Source organism: Podarcis liolepis (genome assembly GCF_965112155.1).
Source record: "Podarcis liolepis genome assembly, chromosome: W".
Taxonomy (NCBI): domain Eukaryota; kingdom Metazoa; phylum Chordata; class Lepidosauria; order Squamata; family Lacertidae; genus Podarcis; species Podarcis liolepis.
The window spans coordinates 16134385-16144598 of record NC_139568.1 but is presented as its reverse complement, the minus strand read 5'-3'; the positions used below and the strand labels follow the sequence as shown (position 1 = coordinate 16144598).

Here is a 10214-nt window from a genome sequence, read left to right as displayed (position 1 = left end):
TATAATGGGCCTCTTATCACATGATTTGTAAAGCTTCTATGGACTTTCACTTTGTCATACCAGAGATAAGAGTGCCATCTGAACCTGTTGCGTGGCGAGATCCCGCCTTCCACCAGTAGAAATAAAGACACAGGACACAGTAATTTAGGTTAATGGGCTAAAATTAGGCCACAAATTTATTGGTTACAGGTGATGAGCAGTATTGGCTTAGGCATTGGTCCTATCGACTATCCGGCTTCAGCCTGATTGCTTGAAGACCGGGAAGGGTTAACACCAGCAGGGGGAGCCCTGCTGATGCATGTCAACTAGGGACTTCCCCGGGGTCACCACTCGGCGGCGCGCTTTAGGCCCTGACCTCCATAGGCTTTGGACGAGGCAATGCCCCCCGGAATCCTTCACCGGACTACCCTTCAATATTTGGGGGAGGTGATGGCACTCCTCCCCCCATACATCTACATAACAATACCCATACCATTCACTTGGTGGTATTGCAACCATCCTGTAAAAGCATCTTCAATGTGGTCATGCCAGAGATAAGAGATCCATCTGAACCTGTTGTTGTATCCTTCCAGATCCAATAGACCTGTATTTTCTAATTTAATCCATTCCCATGACCAGCAGAGACAGGACACTTCGCATTAGAGTTTCAGATCTGGCACTGAGAATCCACCTCTTTCTTTCTTATCAACTAATAATTTAATCCTTGTTTTTTTCCACTGCCAGATGAATCTTGAGAGTATTTTCTGCCATTCTTTAAATTGTCCTGTTCCCCTGATTATGGGAATTGTTTGAAATAAAAATAGCATCTTAGGTAATACATACATTTTAATTGCTGATAATCTCCCATACGACAACTTCAATCTATTCCATGTTTCCAAATCTCTCTTAATCTCCTTCCACACCGGTTGGTAATTATCATTATACAAATTTATATTCTTTGCTGTCAACCAAATTCCTAAATACTTTGCTTTCTTTACCACCAGAATTCCACATTTTTGTTGCAATTTTTCTATTTCAACTTTTCCCATGTTTTAAACTACCATTTTCATCTTATTCTTGTTCAATTTAAATCCTCCCAACTGCCCAAATTCTTCAATTCCTTCCATTGCTTCTATCACACTGGAGTGCAGCTCTTCTAAAGTTAACACCAAATCATCCGCAAAGGCTTTTCATTTAAATTCCTTTGCACCAATTTTTATACCTTTTATTTCTGATGTTTCTCTCAATCTGTTTGTTAACACCTCCAGTACCACAATAAACAATAGTGGAGACAGTGGACAACCTGGTCTGGTACCTTTTTTATATCAAAGTATTCTGTCAAGACATTGTTCACAATCAGTTTTGCTTTCTGCTCTGAGTATATTGCCTTTATTCCTTTCAGAAAAGATCCCCCCACTTCCATTACTTCCGAAAATTTTGTCATAAATTGCCAAGAAATATTATCAAAAGCTTTTTCCGCATCTATAAACATTAACGTGGCAGGTTTATCATTCCTGATCTCCAAATATTCTATTATATCAACAATATGTCTTACATTATCCTTCAATTGTCGACCAGGAAGAAAACCTGCTTGATCTTTATGAATTAACTCTTTAAGAATTTATTTCAGTCTATTTGCCGTAAGGGTGTTAGTGGACCAATGAGATCAGCATGCACTACCTGGTATGGTTCTGTAACTTGTCTACTAGATACCTTAACTTTTGCAGCCATTGACCTTGTTTGCTGCGCATGCCTTACACTTCATGTGGTACCTGCAGGGTTTAATAGTCATACCTTCAACTAAGGCAGGCATTTTGGAAACTGGCTCGAAGTTTAAATGACCAAGTTTCCTGTGATAATCATGAATACATCCTGCATGCAAAACCTTGTTAGTATCTGCAATACAACAAGTTTCATCCTGCACAACATCAACAGAATCATAATGCAATACAAATAAATGATCAACATAATCAGCATGCAATACAAAGTCATCTTTCTTGGTGATGGTGCACTTCCTCTTCTTGAAGGAAACGTCTATGTCCTGTTCAGTCAGCTGCGAGTTGCTCAGTAGGTAGTGTGCAGCATCTGGAACAAAAAGAATGTTGCGTATCGATGCATCCAAGCTGTGAAGAACAACCGTTCCATAGCCCTGACTGGAGATCGTGTGGTCATCCGCTTGGTGAATCGCACCTTCCTGAGGAGTAAAGGACACGAACAGGCGTTTGTCCCGACAGACATGCCTGGTTGCTCCCAAGTTGACGATGAAGAAAGATCTAGACGTCTTCTGGACCTTTGGAGTGAAGCGTGAGACCATTGCCTTTTGTTGCATCGTACTGGACCTCGGACCTTTGCCTTTGTCTTTGCCTTTTCCACGCGTTGAGCTTTCGCTGCACTGCTCTGTTGCCTTGGCCTTGGAATGTATGCAATGTCAGGAAAAAGCACCAAGGCAAAAGCCAGCTCCAGATGGCTGGAATGCAAAACAGGATGTTGTGTTTTGCAGATGTACTGTTGGAGGAAAGGTGGAGCCTATTCTCTGTACTGAGCACCGGATGTTAGCTCAGTGTGTCATCTGACCTGTGCTGGAAGTACAGGGGAGGAGGTGTGACTCTTCTGATGGAGTCTGAAGGGTGCAGTCACATTTCTATGTACTGTTGAGTGACAGGAATAAAACATGTAGAAAGGACTCCTGTCTGTCTCATTTCTCCTCCCTGGGAGAATGCAGGGAGGGAGAGAGAAGAAGAGGAAAGCAGAGGGTGTGTTCTTCTCACAACTAATGAGAAGAATCGCCGGGTTTGTTTACCTAGCCTGCCGGGGTCGCAGACGGACGGTAAGCACAGTATCTCGCTCAATTGCCTCGGGGGAGGCCAGGTACCTCTGCCTGTGAGCTGTAGATACTAACATATGGCAGCCTTCGGATGGTTGCGATTCATCGGACATCTGCATGAGAGGCTGGTGGATTGTCCTCCTCTGTTCCAAGGAGGAAGAGAGGCGTCTGAAAGAAGCCAGAGGCTCAACAGACAGCTGGTGGAAAGAAGAGGTGTTTTCCAGAGCACCAAAGTTCAAGGTATGCTGCACATTTCGGGCTAAAAGTGTGGACGCAGGATGATTAATTCCCTGTTTCATAGGAGCTGCGTTTTGGAAAAACAAAAGCTCCGGGAGGAAGAGGCCTGCAGCTTCGAAGCTGAAGCCTACATTCCACAAATTCTTGTGGTTAAGATAAGACTGTCCTATTGAAATGCATTGTTGCTAAGTAACGGAAAGTTGGAAAGTTACTGGCAAAAGGGCTGGACTGTGAGTGTGAGCCTGGGAAAGCGAAACAAAACCAGAGAATGTTTTGGCTACAAGCTTTACGTGCTCTTGGAAGGGACTTTCCATAGCAGCCAGCGTGTAGCTGCCAGGTGCAAAAAGCATAAACAGCTTGCAGTTTGCCTGCCTGAGTGAGAAAGGAAAAAACAACTGTTGGATTTTACAGCTTGTTTGAAAGTGAGGGGGGCTTGGCTTCAAGATGGATGCCAAGAAAGCAGGAGCTTTGCCTTACCCACCTCCCTTAAACAATGACAATTATTCATCTTGGTCTGTAAAGATGAAGGCCCTGCTGCAAAATCAGAGGCTTTTTGATGTAATTAAAAACCCCATCCCTGCAGCACCAACCAGAGGTTGGGAGTCACAGAACGTGAGGGCCAGGACTGCTATAATTCTGTGTGTCTCAGATCAGCAGCTTGTGCATATCCAGCATTTAGATAATGCGAAAGAGGTTTGGGACACGCTGCGTACAACGCATCAGAGAGATGCTGGTTCTTCAGCGTTGCTGTATTTTGAGAAGTTGACCAATCTGAGACTTGCGCCTGATGGAGATGTTCAAGCGCACCTGACAGAAATGAAGTTTCTGCGTCAACAGATGGTGGAACGCAATTTCCGTCTTCAGGAGGAAGTGTTTTGCTTCATGATGATAAACAGCCTTAATCGCACCTACAAGGTTGTTGCCAGTCAGCTTGGTTCCCTACCGGCCGCGCAGCTAACCGCGGAAAGAGTGTGTGCCGTCGTCCTGAATGAACATGACAGACTTGCTGCACTGGAAGTGAAGGACAGGGGGAGGGTAGAACAGAGTTCAAATCTCCCCACTGCTGAATCTACTGGAGAGCATGGAGTAGCATTGAGTGCTGTCCGATGCTACGATTGTGGACAGACTGGGCATCTACAGCGAAACTGTAAGAAGCCGCGACAGTCAAGAGGAGCAAAGAGCAGCTCTACGAAGCCTGAGGCATCAGGCAAAAGCCGTTCCAAGTACCAAGTGAAACCTGCAAAGGCTATGATGGCGAAAGGAACCACGCCAGATGTTGGGAACGCTTTCATAATCGACACTGGATGTACAAAACATTTATGCCCGCACAGACGATTATTTTCGACGTTGAAGAAGCAAAGCTTCGCTGTGGAACAGGCCAACGGTCAAGAGTTGGAAGCGACCGGAATTGGGACTGTGTATCTTGAGAGTCTGAACTTGACTATAAGTCATGTTTACCTGGTTCCAGAACTAAGATTTAATCTGCTGAGCGTGTCGCAGATTGCAAAGAAAGGACTGAAACTGACCTATGATGCTAAAAGCTGCAAGATCTACAAAGATGGAGAACTGTTTCTTACTGCCAAAGAGAAAGATGGACTGTATTTGTTGACTTTTGATCAAAGTGATTACATGAAATGTAATTCTTCTGTTTCTAACGAAATCTCTCTTGCAGGTGTGACCAGTGAGAGCACCAGGAAGCTGACCAAGAAGGTCAACAGAGCGTTTCAGCGGATGTATGCTGATGTGATTGGTCCTCTAGAACCATCTAGGGGCGGTGCACGATTTTACCTTTTGTGTGTGGATTGTTTCACTAATTATTCTTGGGTTTTTATGATGGAGAAACCGCAAGAAACTTTAGAAAAGTTTCAGGAGTTTTGTGACAAGGTTAAAAATATGCATGATGCTAACATTGATTGTCTTTTCACAGATGACAAACAGGTTTTTCTGTTACAGAAGTTTCAGAAGTTCCTGGATGGAAAAGGGATAGACCACAAAGTTGCTGTTTCGACCGAAGCGTGGAACAGGGGGGGTCTGTGTTAGAGTGAACAAAGAATTGCAAAAGGGGATGCATGCGCAATTGCTGAGTTCACATTTGCCACATGAATATTGGGCCGAATCTCTAGCGTCCTATCTTCATGTGTGGTTGAGAAAAGTCTCAACAGAGTTGGGATGTTCTCCTTTTGAGAAGCTGTTCAATAGAAAACCTTCTGTTGCCTATTTTAAGGTTTTCGGGTCTCATGTGAGAACAGAAGCTCCAGGTGGAGAAAGAATGCCAAAGGCATTTTTGTGGGATATGAAAAGGGTCTCTACAGAGTAATTTTGTCAGAATCTGGTCAGGTGATTCTCACAAAGTTCCTAGAGAGTGCTCCAGAGCAAGAGCGGGTTGTAGTACAAACATTTCCCACAGGTGACAATTCAGATGATGATGATGATTTTTCTGATGTCACAGGTTACAGTGGTACTGATGATGATGACAGTGATAGCTCAGAGAGTTCAGTTGTAACAGTCATTGAGAGGAAACCTCACACAATGGATAGGCCTTCACAGATGAAGGAAGAACCACTGATTGCTACTGGTTCTCAACAGAGTCCAGAGGTTGAACCAGTGAGCACAGAGGATCAGAACCTCATACGCAGGTCTGAGAGAGTCACAAAGGGTGTACCACCAAAGAGGTACTCAAAAGAGTTTGCTAACTTAGCTGTTGCATGTGTTGCTATTGTTAACAACTCAAAGCAGATTAAAGCAGTGTCTAAGTCAGAGACAAAGACACAACAGAGAGTAGCTAGCCAAGGTAATGCAGAAGCACTCATTCCTTGGAAGCCAGACAACCAGAGAGGTACACTGGTGAAACCAGTGGTGGGGAGTTCCAAGGGTGGAACTGAAACAACAGGGGACTGTTATATGTATAACAACTGTTTGTTTTCTTCTCTGGATCATGTTTTGCCAATTGTTGCTTTTGGGGGAGGTTGTCAGGAAAAAGCACCAAGGCAAAAGCCAGCTCCAGATGGCTGGAATGCAAAACAGGATGTTGTGTTTTGCAGATGTACTGTTGGAGGAAAGGTGGAGCCTATTCTCTGTACTGAGCACCGGATGTTAGCTCAGTGTGTCATCTGACCTGTGCTGGAAGTACAGGGGAGGAGGTGTGACTCTTCTGATGGAGTCTGAAGGGTGCAGTCACATTTCTATGTACTGTTGAGTGACAGGAATAAAACATGTAGAAAGGACTCCTGTCTGTCTCATTTCTCCTCCCTGGGAGAATGCAGGGAGGGAGAGAGAAGAAGAGGAAAGCAGAGGGTGTGTTCTTCTCACAACTAATGAGAAGAATCGCCGGGTTTGTTTACCTAGCCTGCCGGGGTCGCAGACGGACGGTAAGCACAGTATCTCGCTCAATTGCCTCGGGGGAGGCCAGGTACCTCTGCCTGTGAGCTGTAGATACTAACATGCAATCCCTCTTCACATGGCCTAGACATCCACATGAGTAGCATTTCACTGCCTTCAAAGCTTTGGCGCCATCTAGTGGTTCCACTGCATTCTGGGATGACGTCTGTGAGGACTCCCACTTAGTGATGCAGCCAGCACTACGCCGATCTGCTTCATTTAACACCACAGCAGTGGCATGCACTACCGTTAGTTGAGCAGTAGGCAAAACAGCAAGCTGGCTGGCAATCACTTCCCAACTCGAACCCAAAGAATGTAGAATCATGAAGGAATACACAGCCTCTGAAAAGGTGATTCCACGCTGTTGCAACTCATGCCTGAGATTCTGCATTTCCATGAGGTGAGCACGTACATCTGCTCCATCAACAAGTGCCATATCATGCAACTTGGCATAAAAGAACAAAGAAGCACCCGCTCCTGTTCTCAAATGTGACTCTTGGAGACTGTCCCACATCTCTCTGGCTGAGGCCTTGTCACGTAAAAGACATAACTCTTCAGGGGACACAATAAGCGTCAGAGTTCCCCTTGCTTTGGAATCCTTAGCCTTCCATTCTTCAGTCACTGGAGCTGCGGGGGGGGGGGATCTGTTATCACATTAAACTGACCCTCTTTTCTTAGCAGAGCTTCTGCATACTGCACCCAGTTCAAATAATTACCCTTGTAAAGCTGTGGAAATGCCATGGCATTTCAAAGTCCCTCCATTATTCTGGCGTTAGCCTTCTGTGTCATTTAAAGCAGACTCTGTCTGTTTACCAGGAGCTGCATTCCAAAAGCACACTTCTTGAGGCCTTTGCATGCTCCTGAGCTTCTGCCTCAACCGGTCAGAGCTAAAAGTTTGGCTAAAAGTTCACAGTCCACCCCTTATTGCCATTAATTAGGGACTGGCAGGCTTCCTGGGGCAAGAACACATACCTCTCATCAATCTTCTTCACACGCAGAGAAGATAACCTGCATTCCGTTCTTCTGCCATTCTTCTAGGCCCATAACCAAAAATGTTGGTATCTCCGCTCGGCCAAGCTGATAAAGCCTCATTTTCCTCCAGCCGTGCCTTCGGAATCGCCTCCGACAAATACTTAATGACCTGAGCCTTTGATGAGGCCTCAGGCACATTTCCATCCATTAAGCAGAGTTTCCAGCAGCATGCATAAGTGATGAGATTTATGGCTACATCGTAAAGAGTTTTATTTTCTAACTACGCAGACAGCAAAGACATCCTCTCTCTATGAAAGCTCTATGAAAGCAGAGAGCAACTGAAACATCATCATCATCAATCTTTATTACGGTCCCAAAAAATCATTACAAAGCAATACACAAGTCATACAGCCTACCTCCAGGTTAAACAAGCCATACAGCCTACCTCCAGGTTAAACAAGCATTTTGCTCAGAATATAGGGATCATTTGTTCTTGCAACCACCGATAAAAACTTTGCTACTGCTAATGTTCTAGCATTTGTCCAGTCTTTCAATAGGAACCTGACATAGTGAGCCTCTGATTTTCCCGGGAAAGGTACCAGCAAGGGTAGTATCAGTTCAGCCCTGGCTTGCTCATATTTTGCACAATGCAACAAAATATGTTTTATGGAATCGATGTCTTGAGCACATGAGCAAAGTCTGTCCTGGTAGGGAACTCCTCTCAACCTGCCTGGTAGGGAACTCCTCTCAACCTGCCATCCAACACTGCAGAAGGAAAGACGTTTAGTCTGGCTTTGGTGAAAAGCCTTCGATAGTTTGGTACTGTCAGGTTTTTAATGTAAGATGTTAACTTAAAGACATACCCATATTGTACTCCTACTGCCAGCGGACTACAGACTGCGTGTGATCAAGATCGCAAGTCACTGTGTGCATTATCCCATAATCTTTGCTTTAGCATCTTTTGGGCGCCTTCATAACCCAGGTAATACAGTTGGGGGGGGGGAATGACAGACCAATAGAGGTGGCTTTTTAGCCATGGTTTTCTGCCATTTGCTGACAAATTCCTCGCTGGTCAGGTGTTGGTACAAACCCTTCCCTAGATTAAACACTGAAATCCTGAGCCAATGTTTTAGGGCAGCCCACCACGCTTTAGTTGAAATTGGGCATTCACCAGCTTCTAACAGAAGGATGGCGTTGGGGACACAGCTGGGTACCTGCAGCAGAGATCGTAGAAATTTTGCCTGAAAGCCATCTAGCTTTGGCAGGTCCCCATTATGCCAGACATTTGCAGCGTACAGGAGTTGGGAAATGGGTTTTGTGTTGAAAACCTTTAAGGCTGCTGGAACATATTTGCCACCCTTTGTGAAAAAGAATCTGAGTATGGCTAGTTTTGTGATCTCCGCCTTTTGAAGGGAGGTTTGCCAGTGGTGCTTCCAAGATCCTGTATGACGGAATGTGAGCCCTAGATAACTGAAGTATTTGATCTGTTCAAGGTTATGGCCATCCAGCACCCATTTAGACCAGGAGAAGCTTCTTTCGAAAACTAAAATTTTAGATTTTTCATAATTAATGGATAAACCATTTCCAGAACAGTAATCAGAAAATTTCCTCAGCAGATAATTCAAACCCGGTCTGGAACGTGAGATGATGGCCGCGTCATCAGCATATAACAACAAGGGGGTCCTTCTCATTCCTATTTTTGGAAGGTGTCCATCTGGGTCCATTAAGCTCTCTTCTAGGTCATTTAAGAATAGACAAAACAATGTGGGGACCAAAATGCATCTCTGTCTCACCCCCCCCCCCAGTCATCTCGATGCTGTTTGATAACTGCCCCTGTCGACCGCATCGGACCTGCAGTTTGGTTCCATTGTACAGGGCTTTTATAAGAAAGAGGAGTCGTTTGTCCTGCAAAATCAGATTTAATTTGGACCATAGCTGGGATCTGGGGATGGAGTCAAACGCTGATTTCAGATCCATGAAGGCCACGAAGAGTTTACCCTGTAGAGGCCTGGTATACTTCTCAGCTAGGAAGGACAGCATTAGACAGTGGTCTGATGTTGAATGGTTCTCACGAAAGGCTGTCTGGGCTTCAGATAGTATATTATGTTCATTTAGAAAAGTTGTCAGTTTGCTACTGAGGAATCGGGCATACAGCTTCCCAATTATTGAAAGCGGGCTAATTGGCCTATAATTGGCCTATAATTGGAGGGTACATTTGGGTGGCCTGTCTTAAAGATTGGGACTACTATAGCATGTTTCCAGCTATATGGTACCTTACCCGAGTTATTTACTACTGTAAAAAGTGCTGCCAGAAGCGGAGCCCACCAGTGCTGGTTTAATGTAATCAACTCCGCTGGGATAAAGTCTTTCCCCGGAGCCTTTCCGCTCTTCAGATTCCCAATTAATGTATGGACTTCCTCCACAGTAACCGGCCTCCAATGAGGGAGCAGTGAAAATTCTGCCCTGTCATCATGCTGGAAGGGAGGTTTGGATTTTCCATAAATATATTTCTGAAGTGGTTCTCCCAATCCTGAGTTGGAATGGCACAGCTGGGGGCTGAAGAACTATTTTTCATTGAGTCGGAGACCAGTTGCCAAAAGAGTTTAGTTTCATTGTTTAGTGAGGCATTCAATAGCAGGGACCAGGAATTTTGTTCGGACTGCCTTTTTTTTGAGGCCAAAAGGGCTTTGTACTCTTTTTTGATTTTGAAATAAGATGGAGGTAAGTAATTTAGTCCAGCGTTTCTGTAGGCCAAATAAGCGTTCCTTAAGGCTTCCTTCTTTGGTCAAACCAACCGTGCCCTTTAGCAGTGCATGGCTTGCTG

At 44.8% G+C, this 10214-nt stretch overlaps 1 long non-coding RNA gene across 1 annotated transcript in view; it reads left to right on the top strand.

Moving 5' to 3' along the window:
• Positions 1–2411: 2411 nt before the first annotated feature.
• Positions 2412–10214, top strand: part of LOC310697712 — a 1172922-nt gene continuing 1165119 nt past the window's right edge. The window contains exon 1 of the long non-coding RNA XR_014521149.1: positions 2412–5447. This is a non-coding gene — a long non-coding RNA (uncharacterized lncRNA). The remainder of the gene's footprint in view (positions 5448–10214) is intronic.